Raw genomic sequence first — 15638 nt, 5'->3', positions numbered from 1 at the left:
AACCACACAAAACACTTCATACATTTTGTCCCATATACATTTTTTCATGCACATCCATTGAGTGTAATGCCTCGAGACCTCTATATGGCTCATGGCAGAACTACCAGGTAGTGGTATCGCACCAGCTGATCGAATATGAAAAGTCAAATCCCTTTATAAAAAAATTATTTTTGTTGTAATTTCCCCAACAACATAAAGAATTGTGCCATGATATGGCTCGAATATGATATAACAAACTGGAGTATATTCATTACGGAATTCGTATTTAACCCTTTGAACCCCGAATTTTTTTCCGTAGAGATAAAAATATTTTTCATATCTATTATGATTAGTAGTCGCAAAAATAAGTCCTTTATGCAAAAAATTCTTATCAATTCCTTGCGGTTAGGGAGGTACCAAATGTTGCCTGTGGGCAACATCGGGCCATTGTGGTTATAAAAATGAACAAAGTTTGTTTCTTAAGTCTGTTTATTATAGCTATATTTTTCATTATTCATGATGTGGAAAAGCATAATCTGATGAGTTTGTTTAATTCTAGAAGAAAATTTATGGAAATGGAATGTAAAATTGCTCTATATTTATCATATATAGTTCACAAATTAGCCAATTTTGACGTATATGGTGGTTTTCATGTAACCTGAAATGCTCATATTGACATTTTTCAGAGTAGAAGCGTTTGAAAAATATTTTCTATTTTGTACGCGGACATCACTTACACTTTTTTCATGTGGTTGTTGTTTCTAACGCGTAACGCGACGCACAAAACTTTACTCAAACGTTGGATGTGTTTTCAGCGTTATGTATTTGTTGTTTTCAACGCGCAACGCGAATCGTATGTGAAGGTAGTGGTATCGACAAATTTTGAATATGTTATGTCAAAATTTTCTTTATGTTGTTGGGGAAATTACAACAAAAATATTCTTTTTAGGCCATGTTTATATTTTGGCCTTTTGCAGGGTTAACCTTTTTAACGAGGATTTATTTGACGTCTACGCAAAGGAATTGGCATTTCAAACGTACTAATATATTGAAAGTTTCACCGTGTGGCATAAGACTTTGAATTTTTGCCTTTAAAGATTATCGATTACTCGATTCGTCATGATTAATCAAACTGTGAAAATGGATAAAATGAAGGAATGAACGAAGAAAATAGAGAGAATTACGGAATACGAATCAAATGTCGACTTATGTATCCCTAGAAAAAAATTTATTCGTGAGTCGCCATTGTCATTTGTGTTGTGTGTGTTCAAATTAATTACATATTTTAATAAAATAAAATTAAATTAACCAGAAAATAGATAAAGGATACATATTTTAATGCATTTCTGAATGAGACGACTTGCAATTGGAATTTGCATTCGTGTAAAATTAAATAAAAGTCGTTGAAAGACGAAAGACGAGTGCACAAAACAAGATTTAGCCTTAATTGCACATAAGAGAAAAAAAATTGGAAATGATTCGTCGTGAACAGACAACGAAGCCGACCGATTTTTTCGGCTCGCTCGCTTACGTCTGTGCAAGACAATCGGCGGCGGCGCGCCGACTTATTTACCGACTCGCGGCTAAATTTCAGCTTAGTTAACATGTAGTTTAAACATAGTCCCGGTACACTCTAGAATGAATTTCATTAAAAAATTTCATGAAATTAGACGTTCTTAGATCAAATTCCCCACTACAGAAATTTCATAAAATTACTCAGAAAGCAAAATTTCATGAAAATTTTCAATGAAATCAGTCTAGTGTGGACCGGGACTATGTACATCGCGAAATTTCATGGATTTTTGCTGAAAATTATCGGCGCGCGCCGTTTCTACCGATTTGACGACTGGCGATTTTTAGCCGATTTGAGCCGACAAAATCGGCGGCGGCTCGACTCGAAGAAAACGAGCGGCGGCGGCGCGCCGCCGATTTTCAGCCGACTGGCTTCCTCCTCTGGTCGTGAATCGCCGTGTTAATGTGTGCTGCTGATGAGAAAAGAGAATAAAAATAATAATACAAGATAATTTTATAAAGATTACTTTTTTTACTGCAACATAAATTCGAAAACAATACATAAATATTTGAATTCAAATAGTGTAATAAGTTCGAGATATCAGTGAAGAAAAAAAAAAACACGAAAATCAATCGCGACGTCTAAAAGTCTTCCAAGCTGTGTGTGTCTACAGTGAAAAAATCGCATTCAACTCGCTCGCAACAATAAGAACGAACCCCCCATCAATCTACACAAAACGAGGAAAAAATACATAAGTTTTGTATCCAATACATAGATCGAAAAAATTTGCAACTCCTTAAGAAAAAAGGAATTTTTAGCTGTTTTATTGCAATGTAAGTTATGTAAAAAAGCTGCCCTCTATCAACTTAGAGTTGTGTGCCCGTCTCCCCCTCTCGATTCCACCGACCCATCCATTCGTCCATCGGTGCTTCTGTTAAATAGACACATACAAAAATATTGAAAAATTCGATTTTTTCCTAATTTTGTTTTTGTCTTTGCAGCCAGCATAGGCCATAGCAAAAAGTTACAGACCAAATCAGAAAGAAAAGTGTCAAGGTGTCAAAAGGGTATGTGTTTTTCTTCTATATTTTCGTCGTCTTGCGTTGTCGGTTTGTCAGGGGGTTGCAAGAGGTGAAAATAGAAAATCGGATGTTGTGTGTGGTGTGGATGTCGTCGTACAAGAGAGGGAGAAAAAAGATACATTTATTTTTTCTAGTCTCCGGGAAAAGGCTCGCTCAAATGTCAATTTACTAGAGTTTTTTCTTTGCAATTGTTAATGCAACGTACGTGTGCATAAGTGAGTAATTTGTGTTATTATTTTTAAAAAAATTGTGTATCAATGAAATTAGAAAAAAAAAACAAATACCCAAAAAATCACGATTAAATTTTACCAATTTTTCTGCTGCCACTGCTGAACAGATTTTTTTCTGCTGCCACTGCTCTGCTCTTGTTTGAAAACTTCAAGTTGCATTTGTCAAAATAGGGCGGTAAATAGTGTTGCCACATGTCCAGGTGCCAGATCGGTTGTATTGTTTATTTATTCCCAAGGGGAAATAAGGAATATATTCGTAATTCTTATTGCCATCAACGATATCGTTGATTTTTTGTTTGAAAGTGAGTTTAATGCGTATGGAGCGGCCATGTAAGACATAGAAATGTATTTTAAATCATAACTTTAAATAGGTATGACATTTTTTATTTTTAATATTAACCATGAATGTAAATGAAATGAAAATTTACATTTTCAACTTAAGGGAGATAGTGAGAAAACTCACGGGGAGTTTTCATTCAGAGTAACCCTACCCAGCAAAAAGTTTGACTCCAAAGAGGCAGTTAAATCATACGTACAAGTGATTTGGAAGTGCATCAAATTATGCATTTTCACTCATTGTTTTTACAAAAGCGTTACCCGTGAAAGAACCCAGCAAAAAGTTTGCCTCCAAAGAGGCAGTTAAATGATATGTACAAGTGATCTGGAAGTGCATCAAATTATGCATTTTCACTCATGATTTTTACAAGAGCGTGACTACGGAAAGAGGCACTCCATTGCACTGCATTTTAACTGACCCTTTGGCACTGCATTTTAACTGACCCTTTGGGGTAGAATAGGAGGCAGTCCAAAGCACGTGTTTTGATACAGGCATTCTGCGGAAATTGTGCAAGCCATTACAAAATATGCCAGAACAAATAAAATACATTATTTGTGTAAAACAAAAATATTAAGAACTTTATTACATTAACACAAATTATGATAATTCTCCACTGAATTCAATCGCAAACATGCGTGTTTCCTCCGCTCTCCATTTATTCCAAGCTGAACTGTTTTTGCTTCATTTGCTAAATGTGTTGTCTTCCCATCACCAGTTAAGATTTCGACATGTACTCAAACAGCACTCCATTCGGAAATTTTCTTCTCTTGAGTTACCGGAAAAATGTTCACAAATGAAATATTATTTAGTTTGTATTAACAAATGTTTGAAAAAGTTAACACGCTTATCTCTTATTGGAAAATGTATGACGCTGCCTGTAGAGATGATTTATGTACATGTAGGGATCTCTAACAACTGCTAATAATATGTAGCGAACGGAGTGCCTTTTTCACGACTCCGTTTGGACTGCATCCGGATGCTGTTAAATTGTGAGGAATTGGAGTGCCCTTTTCACGACTCCGCTGAACAGCATCCGGATGTTGTTAAAATGTGACAAGTGGATGTGATTCTTTGGATTGCATCCAAATGCGGTTAAAATGTGAGGACTGGAGTGCCTTTTTCACGACTCCGGTTGAACTGCATCAAAACATGCCGTGGCAGAACTAGTCCACATTGCACTACTTCCAATTTATTTTGCTGGGAAGCATTCCATTAGCACTAACTGACCCTTGGCACTGCATTTTAACTAACCCATTGGCACTGCATTTTAACTGACCCTTGGCACTGCATTTTAACTGACAGTTTGGTGTAGAATAGGATGCAATCCAAAGCACGTATTTTGATACCGGCATTCTTCGAAATGTTTGCAAGCCATTGCAAAATATCCGGGAACAAATAAAATGCATTTATTACTTGTGTACAACAAAAATCATACGAACTTTATTACATTAACACAAATTATGAAAATTCTTCATTAAATTCAATCGCAACCATACGTGTTTCCTCCGCTCTCCATTTTATCCAAGCTGCACTTTTGACTGACTTCCGTATCGTCAGTAGCTTGGCCGCAAATGTGTGAAGTATTATGTTTTTTAACGCCGTAGTACTTAACAACTGCGAAGCTAAGTGTTTCAAAACGTCACAATTGCGTATTTTTAACGCAGGTAGAAAGCCAAAATGTATCATTTTTATTTCTGATGCATTTAGTTGCATTTTCGAGTACAATGCATGAGTGTGCAACTGAAATATTTTAGCGAAGTTTAAAGAACACAAAGCAATTCTTGTTTCATCTGATAAATGGGTTTGTATATTGTCTTCCCATCACCAGTTAAGATTTCGACATGTACTCCAACAGCACTCCATTAGGAATTTTTTCTCGTGAGTTACCGCAAAAATGTTCGCAAATTAAATATTTTTTTAATTTATAGTAACAAATTTTTGGAAATGTTTAAACGCTTTTCTGTTTTTGTAGGGATCTAATAACCGAGTTGCTTGTAGGGACCTCTAAGCAAGTGCTAATAAAATGTAACGAACGGAGTGCCTTTTTCACTACTACGTTTGAACTACATTCGTTTGAACTAACATGTGACAAATGGATGCGATTCTTTCGATTGCATCCGAATGCGGTTAAAATGTGAGGAATGGAGTACCTTTTTCACAACTCCGTTTGAAGTGCATCAAAACATGAAAGAACAGTGTGTCGTGCGGGCCTGTGTCGCATGCTGGGCAGATGTTTAGCAAGGTGTCATCGATACTTGCCCTATAGGAATTTGGACGGCTGCACAATCTCGGGAATAGTTGGCCCAAAACTACTCTGGTTTGTCGTGGCAGCTCACGTTTTTCGGCTGCCATAGATGGGAGGTGTACTCCGTGGACCGCATTCATACGATGGTTGTTTATGGCATCAGCAACTGCATCCGTGTGAATGATATCCAAACCTGATTGATACGTTTCTTGATCTTGTAGTTCTCTTTTATTTAGTTGGACCACTCTCTACATCATGAAAACCAATCCTGACATTCTTGAGTTTGGGAGTTCTCTGTACCACGGAAACATTCGACAAAGTACTGCAACGAGAGCATGCCTTTAAGTTGCCGTATTGGAGGTATATTCGAACCCTGGTTCTGTACTGTACTCCGTGGACAACATTCACACGATAGGTGTTTATGGCATCTGGGACTTCATCAGTGTGACATACAATTCTAACCTGCTTGATAAGCTTCCTGATCTAGTAGTTCTCTTTTATATAGTTGGACCAATCTCTACAACATGAAAATCCCTCTTGACATGCCTGGGTGCGGAAATCCTCCTCACCACGGTAACATCCGACCAAGTACTGCAACGAGAGCACGCCTTTATGTTGCCGTATCTCTGAACCATCATGCAGATGATCCACTGATGACATAAGGAGGCACCCTGTTGCAGTTCTTAATGCGGCATTTTGACAGTTTTGAGTACTGTTCCATCGCTAGGGACTTGAGGACCTTATTCCTACATCTCAGTTTGTCGCAGATAGCTGTGGCATGGGCGGACGAGGTGAATATACTGTCGAATGTTACGCCAAGGATCTTGTGGTGGTTAGTAGTCTGAATTCTTCTACCATCGAACATGGCATTCAATTCGGTGCTCACCTCCGACGTCAATGTGGTGAACAGAGTCGCCATAGACCTAATAACGTTGCCTTATCGTACGGCTTGTTCTGGTTGAGTTATCGGCTAACATGTGTGGAGATGGCGTGTAGCGCTGTAGAGCTGTGCTGCTTTGGGAACCCATGCTGATGATCGACACTTATAGCTATTTCTAATGCTGGGGAGGAGTAAAGCCTCAAGAGTGTTTGCTACGGGTGACCAAAACGAAATTGGTCTGTACGATTCATCTTTCCTGCATTCGCAACATTATCCATTGCAAATTGTAGTGATTACTCCCCGGTAAAGAGATTTAATGCGACGTAGTACCCTTCTCTTCGATCTCTCACTCCTGGGATGCTCGACAAATTGTCGATTAAGATAACTTGCGCATCTCTTCGGATCAGTCACCGTAACCTGGTCAAACGTGACTGAAATCCTATCCTCCCTATTTCCAGGCTCGAGAGTGGCTTAACCGTTGCCAACAATTCACTAATTCCGGTTTCAATGTTGCAATTCTTTAGATGATCTAGCCACTTGTTCCGTTTCAGGGTTGATTTGAGGAACATCATCAGTTGTTGTTGTAGCATCGCAAATATGTTGGTATATTATTTCAGTTACCTGATTCTGGATGTTGCATCCGTAAGGAATCAGGAGACAGGCGAGTGCGGTTAGAGGGCAGCTAAAGAAATGCAACGTGTCGTGTGGTCCCAATCCACATGTGGGCATGTGTTTGGCTAAAACCACCCGTGTTTGCCCTGGCAGCTGGCGTTCTTCTGCTGCGATAAATGGGGGTGGTCCTTAAGTACGGCATTCACACTTTATCTTTGTACTGCCTGCACGACTGCATCATCCTAGACTGTCTGATAGAGGTTTCTCGTATGTACCTTTGGACCTCTCTCTCTAGATCATGATGATGTCTCCTGACGTGCCAGGCTCACTGCGATAACACCCAAACACCATCTTCAGGAGGATGGTCACAATCTCATCAGTAATTTTAGTTGGTACCAGCAGAGTCTTCTATTGCCTTGCGTATTATATCGGGAATAGGGGTCGCGAGTACAACCTTCCTCAAAAAATAAAACTGAACTACAATTTACCAAACAAAAAATTAAGTTTTGTGTGGAACATCGGTTACTCCCCTTGAGAATTATCTATCGTGCGCGAAAATTTTTGATCTGAGGTCATATAAAAATACTGTATTCGTCCTTGTCTCCTAATTGAAGAGGCTACATTGCTACAAAGAAATATTCAAACTATCTTCCTTATTTTTTTCTCTTTTCAATTTGTTACAGACAGCGTGGAAGATTTTTGAAAATATGCGATAAAATATGTCTTTGTAACAGTAATATTGATCTTGATCTTAAAATAAATAAATTCTATGATATACTAAAAAAATTTCTGCTGGAATGTGTTCCAACTATTAAAGTTACAAATTCTAATAAATATCAATGGATTACTCCTGAGTTACCAATCATAACAAATCTAAAAACAAACTTTTCGGAAATATAAAAAATCAGGTTCTTCGATTGACTACGCAAATTATTCTGTTGCTAGGTCCAAGTATACGCTAGAATCTCGAAGATTATACAATGAGTAACTCAATAAGATTAAAGATAATTTTAAATCCAATCCCAAGTCCTTCTATGATTTTGTTAACTTGAAAAGAAAAAACGCTTCTAAGCCCTCTTTTACTAAAATTCAATAATCCAGAATTTATTAAAAACACTGATGTTGCTGAATGTTTTGCAAATTTTTTTGCCCCAACTTATTCAAATGCATCTTGTCAAATTAGAGATACATATCCTTATAAGTTATCTCAGATTGATGAAATTTATATGACGTTCTTACGTTACCAAGACGTTTCCAAAAGTTTGCGAAGTTTAAAATCCATTAAAAGTCCAGGTCCTGATGGGGTACCTAGTATAATTCTTAAGCATTTTTCTGATACATTATCAATCCCTTTAACACTATTATTTAACACTTCCCTTAAATTCGGCTATTTCCCCGCATTTTGGAAAAAGTCTTATATTGTACCTTTACATAAGTCTGGTAGTCTGACAAATGTATCCAATTATAGAGGAATTGCAAAGTTGAGCGCTATTCCTAAGTTGTTCGAAGAAATGATTACTAATGTAATTTCGTAGTGGCCTTTCAACTATAACAAATCTAATAGAGTTTACATCGACTGTAATAAAAGGATTTATTCAGCGTTGTCAAACTGACACAATATATACAGATTTCAGCAAAGCTTTTGATAGGGTTAACCATAAGTTCTTGTTGTACAAATTAGATTATATGGTCTTTAATACTAATTTAGCAAAATGGATATCTTCTTACTTACAAAACAGATCACAGGTAGTTTAGTTTGATGGATGTCTATCGAAATTGATTAACGTGCCATCGGGTGTTCCGCAGGGGAGTCACCTCGGACCGATTCTCTTTCTTCTATTTATAAACGACTTGCCAAATTCGAAACTGCATTCAAGATTGCTAATGTACGCTGATGATGTCAAGGTATTCATTACTCACAATTCGGAGAAGCAAGCTGATCTACTCCAGAGATAGAATAGACTTTTTCAATGGTGCAAAATCAACTGTATGGATTTAAAACTTAGTAAATGTAAACATATGTGTTATTCCAGATCTTCTTCTTTAATAAAGCAATACAATATTAACGGTTTCCAATTATCAACTGTAGAATCATTTATTGATCATGGCATTTTGATGGATCAAAAATTAAATTTTAATAATCATGTAATTTCTATTGTTAATAAAGCTCACGGTGTCATAGTGTTTATAAAAAGATGGGCAAAAGAATTTTCAGATCCCTATATAACAAAACAGCTATTTACGTCTCTTGTTAGACCTACTTATATTAGAATACGGTTCTGTTGTATGGGACCCTCAATACGCAATTTTTTCTGATAAAATTGAATCAGTGCAGAGACAATTTTTGCTTTTTGCGCTGAGAGGTTTACATTGGAACAGAAATTTTGTATTGCCTTCATACACAAGCAGGCTAAAATTAATTCGATTACCTACATTAAAAAGTAGACGCATTATGTTAAACTCGATGATGGTGCTCAAAACTTAAATGGGTTATATTCCTTCGGATTACTTAATTTCATCTAATAGAATAAATGTTCCTTTCAGAGCAAGTATAAACTATCAACTCTTATATATAGACTTCCACCGCACGAATTATTCTATGGGAGACCCTATTAACAAAATGTGTGTTGATTTTAGTTCTATATACTGTAATGTAGACTTTGCCATGAGCATAGACCTTATAAAAACTAAAATAATTTTATTTTTGAATGAATAGTGTATACGCATGATGTAGTAATTAACTAACTAGCTGATGAAGACGATTCTGTAGCTGGTTTTCAATTTCCCTCTCATACCCCATCATGATGCGGATCATGGTGAGTACGCGATCCCTACGTGAAAGGGAGGTCACCCCTTCGGTCGGCATGGGTGGGAAAGTGAGGAGTGGGAACGTTCGCAAAAAAAAAAGTTGAGAAGTAAGAACAAGGTTGCCAAGTCGATAGCCAGTAGCGCTTATGTGTAAATAAAACAAAATTGGACATAAGTCAGGTTTAAGGCCTGATCGCTGATCACATTTTAATTGGTACTGGTAGTTGGTTTTAGCGCTGATTACAGCAAATACAAATTGTATGTGTTGCGCAAGTCCATACTTATAGCATATATTATCGCTAGATAAGAAGCGTATAATACAGTAACCACTAGTAATCAGACAGAAAAAATACAAAAATCCTATGGGGGAACCCAGACGAGCATAAAACAATGGAACTACTTTTGATGAGTAAAAAAGACATTAGTAGACTGACAGGCATCCTTACGAGATACCTAGGGCTACAATCGCACCTGCACAAAATTGGTTGTGCAGGAAGCAGTGAATGCAGAGCATGCGGAGAGGACGACGAAACGTTGGAACACTACCTCTGTTATTGCCCAGCCTTCGACGCTAAGAAATCAATTTCTGGAAAACAACACAACACAAGAACTGAACTCAAAAACTTAAGAGATTACTTTAATCGTACTGAATTTCTAAACTGACGAATTTATTTTTATTTAATAAATTAACCAATACAAAAAAATATCTTCACTTTAGGCTTCCTTAATTAGAGCGCACAACAGGCCTATCCTGGCTTAAGTGTATGTCCATACGGGCATGTTGCGATTCTTATATCGCCCCTCTTCAACCTAATCAGACAGATAGAAGAAGAAAATTACTGCCCCAACAAAGTAGTTAGCTGAACTACTTTCTCAGAATTGTGTTCTCGTCTCAACACCTATTGGGCGTTTTTCGATATATTTGCCACGACTGAAACTGTAATGTCTGGCCTGGGAATCGATCCCGGGCATTCATTGCACCACGGTGGCACCTATATGATATATAAGCAAAGATAACTTCGGATTTTCTGGACCCATGTCTCGGAATGTTGGAATACCGATAAAAATGTAATACATATGATAGATGTGTCATGTCCCAGTTGTTCGGGTAACTAGGGAATAACTAGCAATTTTGCTGGCTACTGGTAAACACCCCTAGCTACCGCCAAATCTACTCGCAATGTTATAGTCTGGTGAATTTAACATGTAATTGGATAGTCTTGGGAAACTCAATTGTCCCTTCATTGCATTACCAGTAACCAGTTAAATCGATAGTTAGAAATGATAGCCAAAATCACTAGTATGTTTTGATCAGCTAAATGGGTAAATGCTTAACCTGTAAAGGATATTATATCAGTTTAAAAAAGATAATAATAACAGTTAATCTGTATATGCGCTAACCACGCTTTATTTAATTACATGGCGTGTATATACGAACATATATCACAAAGGACAATTTAATGTTAATCTTTTGATTCTTGTTATTGAAACTTGTGTGTGAATCCATGAACTAGAACGGTATATTTGGTCCTGGAAATGTTCATCTCAAGTGTCCTTCAGATAATTCAGAAGTACCTGAAATAAAATGTACAAAATGTAATGAGATAATAAAAAAATCTATTGTCCCAAAAATATCGATACTTACCAAATATTCTTCTGTTCTTCACGTTTGTTGTATCTTCATTTAACAACAAATTTTTGCACATCAACCCATCAAAATACAATAACAAATATTGGAATGCATTTTTTTGTGGATTAGCCAGCAGCCAAGTTTTTGTTGTACGCTGCTGCTGTTGGGATTGTGCCTGCGTGCTTGCTTTTGCTTAACGCCCGCACCCAAATAACTCCTCAGAGAACTAAGCAATCAGCCAGTCAGTCAGCCTAGCTAGCAAGAAGAAAAGTTCAAGAAACGCAAATAAAATATGAAACAACAGAGGAGCAGCAGCAGCAAGCAAAATAAGTACAACTGCCAGCCAGTTAGCATTAGTGGTTGCCGTCAACAACGACGACGACGAAATTGTGCATATGTACAAATTTTATGGACAGACATACATACGTACGAATCCAAAGACAGACAGTCTGACTAAAAAAGATAGACGTACGTACGTAAGTTTGTAATACAAAGAAATGCATGCTAATAAATGTGTATGAGAGTATGACGACAACAAATCTCTGACGACGATGATGATGAGTATTACGAAAATGCATTGCATGTGATGCTGGGACGGGGGCATCACAATGTAAGCAACCGTACGAACGAACGACGACAATAGCAACAAATAAATTGCTAAAACATTTTTTTGTTTTTAAAAAATATGACGACGTGTGTTTTGTGATTTAGTTTTCTGTTGTTTTTTCTGTTATTTTTTATAATTGTTTGAATGAGAGTAGTTTCCATTGCTAATTACCGGGTGAAAATAATGTGGCCATCAAGGTCATTGAATTGTGTTTCATGAAATTAGTAGTATTTTGTTGTGTGAGTGTGCAAAAAACTAAATTTATTTTGGAATTATTTGGGCCAATCTATGTTTAAATGTTGTGTTAATGGGCGGACGGACAATACACTCTGTTGTTATTGATCACAAATGTAGACAATTAAATAAATTTGTTATTTTAGAGGTGCTTTTTGTGAATGATGATGGAGATTGTGATTAACTCATTCTATGTTGTAGATAAAAAAGATTCTTTGAGAATCCAAATCATCGTCAAAACTCGAATATGTCTTGGAACAAGTCTCGTTTAGGGGCACTTCTCGGATCGGGCTGAAATTTATTTTTTCCCGGTGCAAGTCCTTTCTTCCCGACATATGGGTCTTGACATTTCGTCTACTTTAACACCATTACCTAGTATATGGGCCCCTCTCGGATCGGGCTGAAATATGGAAACATAGGTAGTCCTTGGGACTCTGATCACAACGATGCAACAGGCTTGGGATACCTGACCAAAGTTCTAGATTTATCAATTACAAGTTGATGATTCCGTACATCTGGAAGGTTGGCCCGAGTTATTCCGATTCCGAAGCCCGATAGAATCTTACAGCCCGATTATTCTTCTTTCATCTGTAGCAAAAGTTTTCGCTCATCTTTCCTTTACCGATCGTTCTCCGCAAATTAGAAAAAAAAAATATATACCACAGACAGTGCCAAAATTAGACCCCGAGATTTAGGTCTCGAATGCCCTTTGTAAGCAAAATTACGCTTTAAAAGAAAATTTTGTTTTTGTAGCCGAAATTTTCACCTGTTCATAGGAGAAAGTCTCAAAAACCCGACTAAAGGCCGGCTATAAAAAACAACTTACAACTTACGATTTCAGAGAACTGTTTCTATTTATTCTGTTGCTCTCATTCCTGAAATATTGCTTCCCACCAACATGGTTTCAGGATAGCATATAGGACAAAAACAGCTTTGCAGGAAATAACGACCAGGATTGCAGCACTGTTCTGGATCTCGAATAGCTCTTGCAATCCCATGGTGGCGGATTCTTTCGTACCGGATTGTCCCGAAACCAAAAGTGTTTCGACCAGCGGCTGTCAACCCAGCATGTGATGCTGCTACAACAACAACAATTGTATCTCTTGACCTGTCTAAGGAGTTCGATGCGGGCGATAATTCAATGTTCATTAACTACTCTTCCAAACGATAACACGCGTTGGCTTACCAATTGCCTTAATGGCAAGCCTTTGTCGAATTCTGAGGCAAAAAAGTCCAAATATCGCAAGAAGAAATTGGGAGTGCCGCAAGATTAATGGGCCGATTCCGTACAGCGAGGCGAGTCGCCAGTTGCAACTTTTCCATTACGTATGGCAAAAGTCGCACGACGACGTCAAATTTTGTCGCCGTATGTTCATTTTCCGGCGACAACAAATTAGCTGTCGCCGTTCATTTTTACAAACGAATAAAAATAACTTGTTATCGACGATTATTTCCTATCGCTGTACGTAGTGCATTTTTTAAATTTTGTCGCAGAGACGATAGACGACGCGACATGACTCGCCTCGCTGTACGGAATCGGCCCATAAACCTAATGGCTGAATTTTCATATCCCAATCTTATGTTACCCCCTACAAAATCATCCGTGTCGCTCTTCACTTCCTGGACGCGAGAAGTAAACCTAGAACTCGATATATTCATCGGAGACAGTCTTATACCCACAGTCAATAATCCAAAAATACTGACAATCTCCTCCACTTCACATCACATGTCACCTATAAACCTGAAAGTGAAAAGGAAGTCCCCCATTGGTCGCACTTCGTCTTTAACTATTCAGCTCCTGTCTGGACTACTTTCCTCAGCGATACACGTTGAAAAAATTTGCAAACATACCAAAATAATGCTCACCGATTTGCAACGGCTTGTGTCCAAATGTCCAGTAGGGATCCCCACCATGGGGAAACCAGGATGCTATCAGTAAGACAATTTAATGTGTTGACTAGACAGTTGTTGTGTGACTAGACAGTTCCCGCTGACATCATATCTGCCGTGTCATCCCACCTCCCCGACACATCCATCAGGACTTCAAGTGCTATCGCGAAGTCATCCAATACCTTATTCCATCGGACATCCATCGGTTGCGTTCTCCATGGAAAACATGCACCAACAGGCGGTCTCCGAAGCCATAAGCCCCATTCATACAATAATGTCATAAATCTGCACAACTTTGTTCTCAATTCCTATACTTACTTACTTACTTAGCTGGCCTTTTACAGAACATTTGTTCCATAAGCCGAACTAAGAAAAAATCTCCAATCCTCTCTGTTTGCTGCTGTATTTTCCCAATCTGGGATGTGTAGCTTTGTGATATCTCGTTTCACTTGTTCGCTCCAACGAAGCTTTGGCCTTCCAGATCTGCGAGAACCTCCATGCGGCCCGTATTTATACGCCTTTTTAGCGGGTTCATCATCACTCATTCTTATAACATGGCCTAGCCATCGCAATCGTTGTATCTCGATTCGTTCAACTATATTGATGTCATTGTATAGTTGATACAGCTCGATGTTCATACGACGCCGATATTCGCCGTCTACACAGATTGGCCCATAGATCTTTCGTAGAATTTTTCTCTCAAACACACAAAGCACTGCCTTATCTGCTTGAGCAAGTACCCATGCTTCGGAACCATCATCTCAATTCCTATAGAGAACTATTTAAATACTTGTTTCAATCAACTTAGTTATAAACATCCTGAACTTATGTCGTGCAATTAGTTTCATAAGTTATTTAAAAGAATAGTTCTTTTTGAACATTACATGATATGGCGAATTTGTGAACTTTGTTGGTCCAAGGCATAGATGAACAAGATGAGCACTCGCCTTTACGTTTTCGTACGATTCACCATACAAATTCTCTCTTCACGTTTGGTCCAAGCAGAAACATTGAATACATTAAAACTTTCTTATCAATTCTTTAATATTTGGCGTGTTTCATTTTGCTGTTACAAGAGGTTATGGACGAAGCAAAAGAAAAGAGAAGGATTTTATGACTGGCAGTTCCGTGTAAAAAGTCATCTGGACTCGCAAAACTTATTGGATGTTCTCACCGGCAATCCTCCAAGTGATGCAACTGTTTTAGCGGAATACAGGAAGAAAGATACGAAAGCAATGGACTGAATTGTAAGCTTTGTGCATTTGGATTGTTTATGTTTAATTCGAGATAAGGAAAGTGCCAAGAATATGTGGGATAGTCTGCATGCCACTTTTGCCAAGAAGTCTGTTGTAGGAAAAAATTGGCCAAGTTAAGAATGACGGAGATTCAATTGGAGCGCATATTTATTTTAGCATTCGAAAACCTGGTGAGAGTTGAAATTGGCGGTTGCAGTAATGGCCGATTCAGATGTGCTGGCTCAACTGTTTCTCCCGCTGCCGGAAAAGTGTGACCCTTCGGTAACAGCTCTTCAAAACGTGGATGATGGAAATTTGAATCTAAATATAGTCAAAGAGCGGTTAATGTCAGAAGA

The 15638-nt window shown here is 37.9% G+C and overlaps 1 protein-coding gene across 10 annotated transcripts in view; it reads left to right on the top strand.

Moving 5' to 3' along the window:
* The first annotated feature begins 1200 nt into the window (after positions 1–1200).
* The window catches only part of Tao (Serine/threonine-protein kinase Tao), a 56745-nt gene continuing 42307 nt past the window's right edge, over positions 1201–15638 (top strand). The window contains exons 1-3 of one of the 10 annotated variants that reach the window (XM_073972046.1): positions 1579–1605; positions 2014–2325; positions 2494–2559. The gene's annotated coding sequence lies outside the window, so the exon portion shown is untranslated. Of the gene's footprint in view, positions 1606–1839; positions 2326–2493; positions 2790–15638 lie in introns of those variants that run through there. The other 9 variants (XM_073972042.1, XM_073972039.1, XM_073972038.1 and 6 more) reach the window with 9 other exon arrangements.

The sequence above is a fragment of the Musca autumnalis genome, unplaced genomic scaffold (assembly GCF_047663935.1).
Source record: "Musca autumnalis isolate F117 unplaced genomic scaffold, ASM4766393v1 scaffold_3, whole genome shotgun sequence".
NCBI classification, from domain to species: Eukaryota; Metazoa; Arthropoda; class Insecta; order Diptera; family Muscidae; genus Musca; species Musca autumnalis.
Note: the sequence above shows the minus strand (reverse complement) of the source record. Positions and strands in the feature narration are given on the sequence as shown.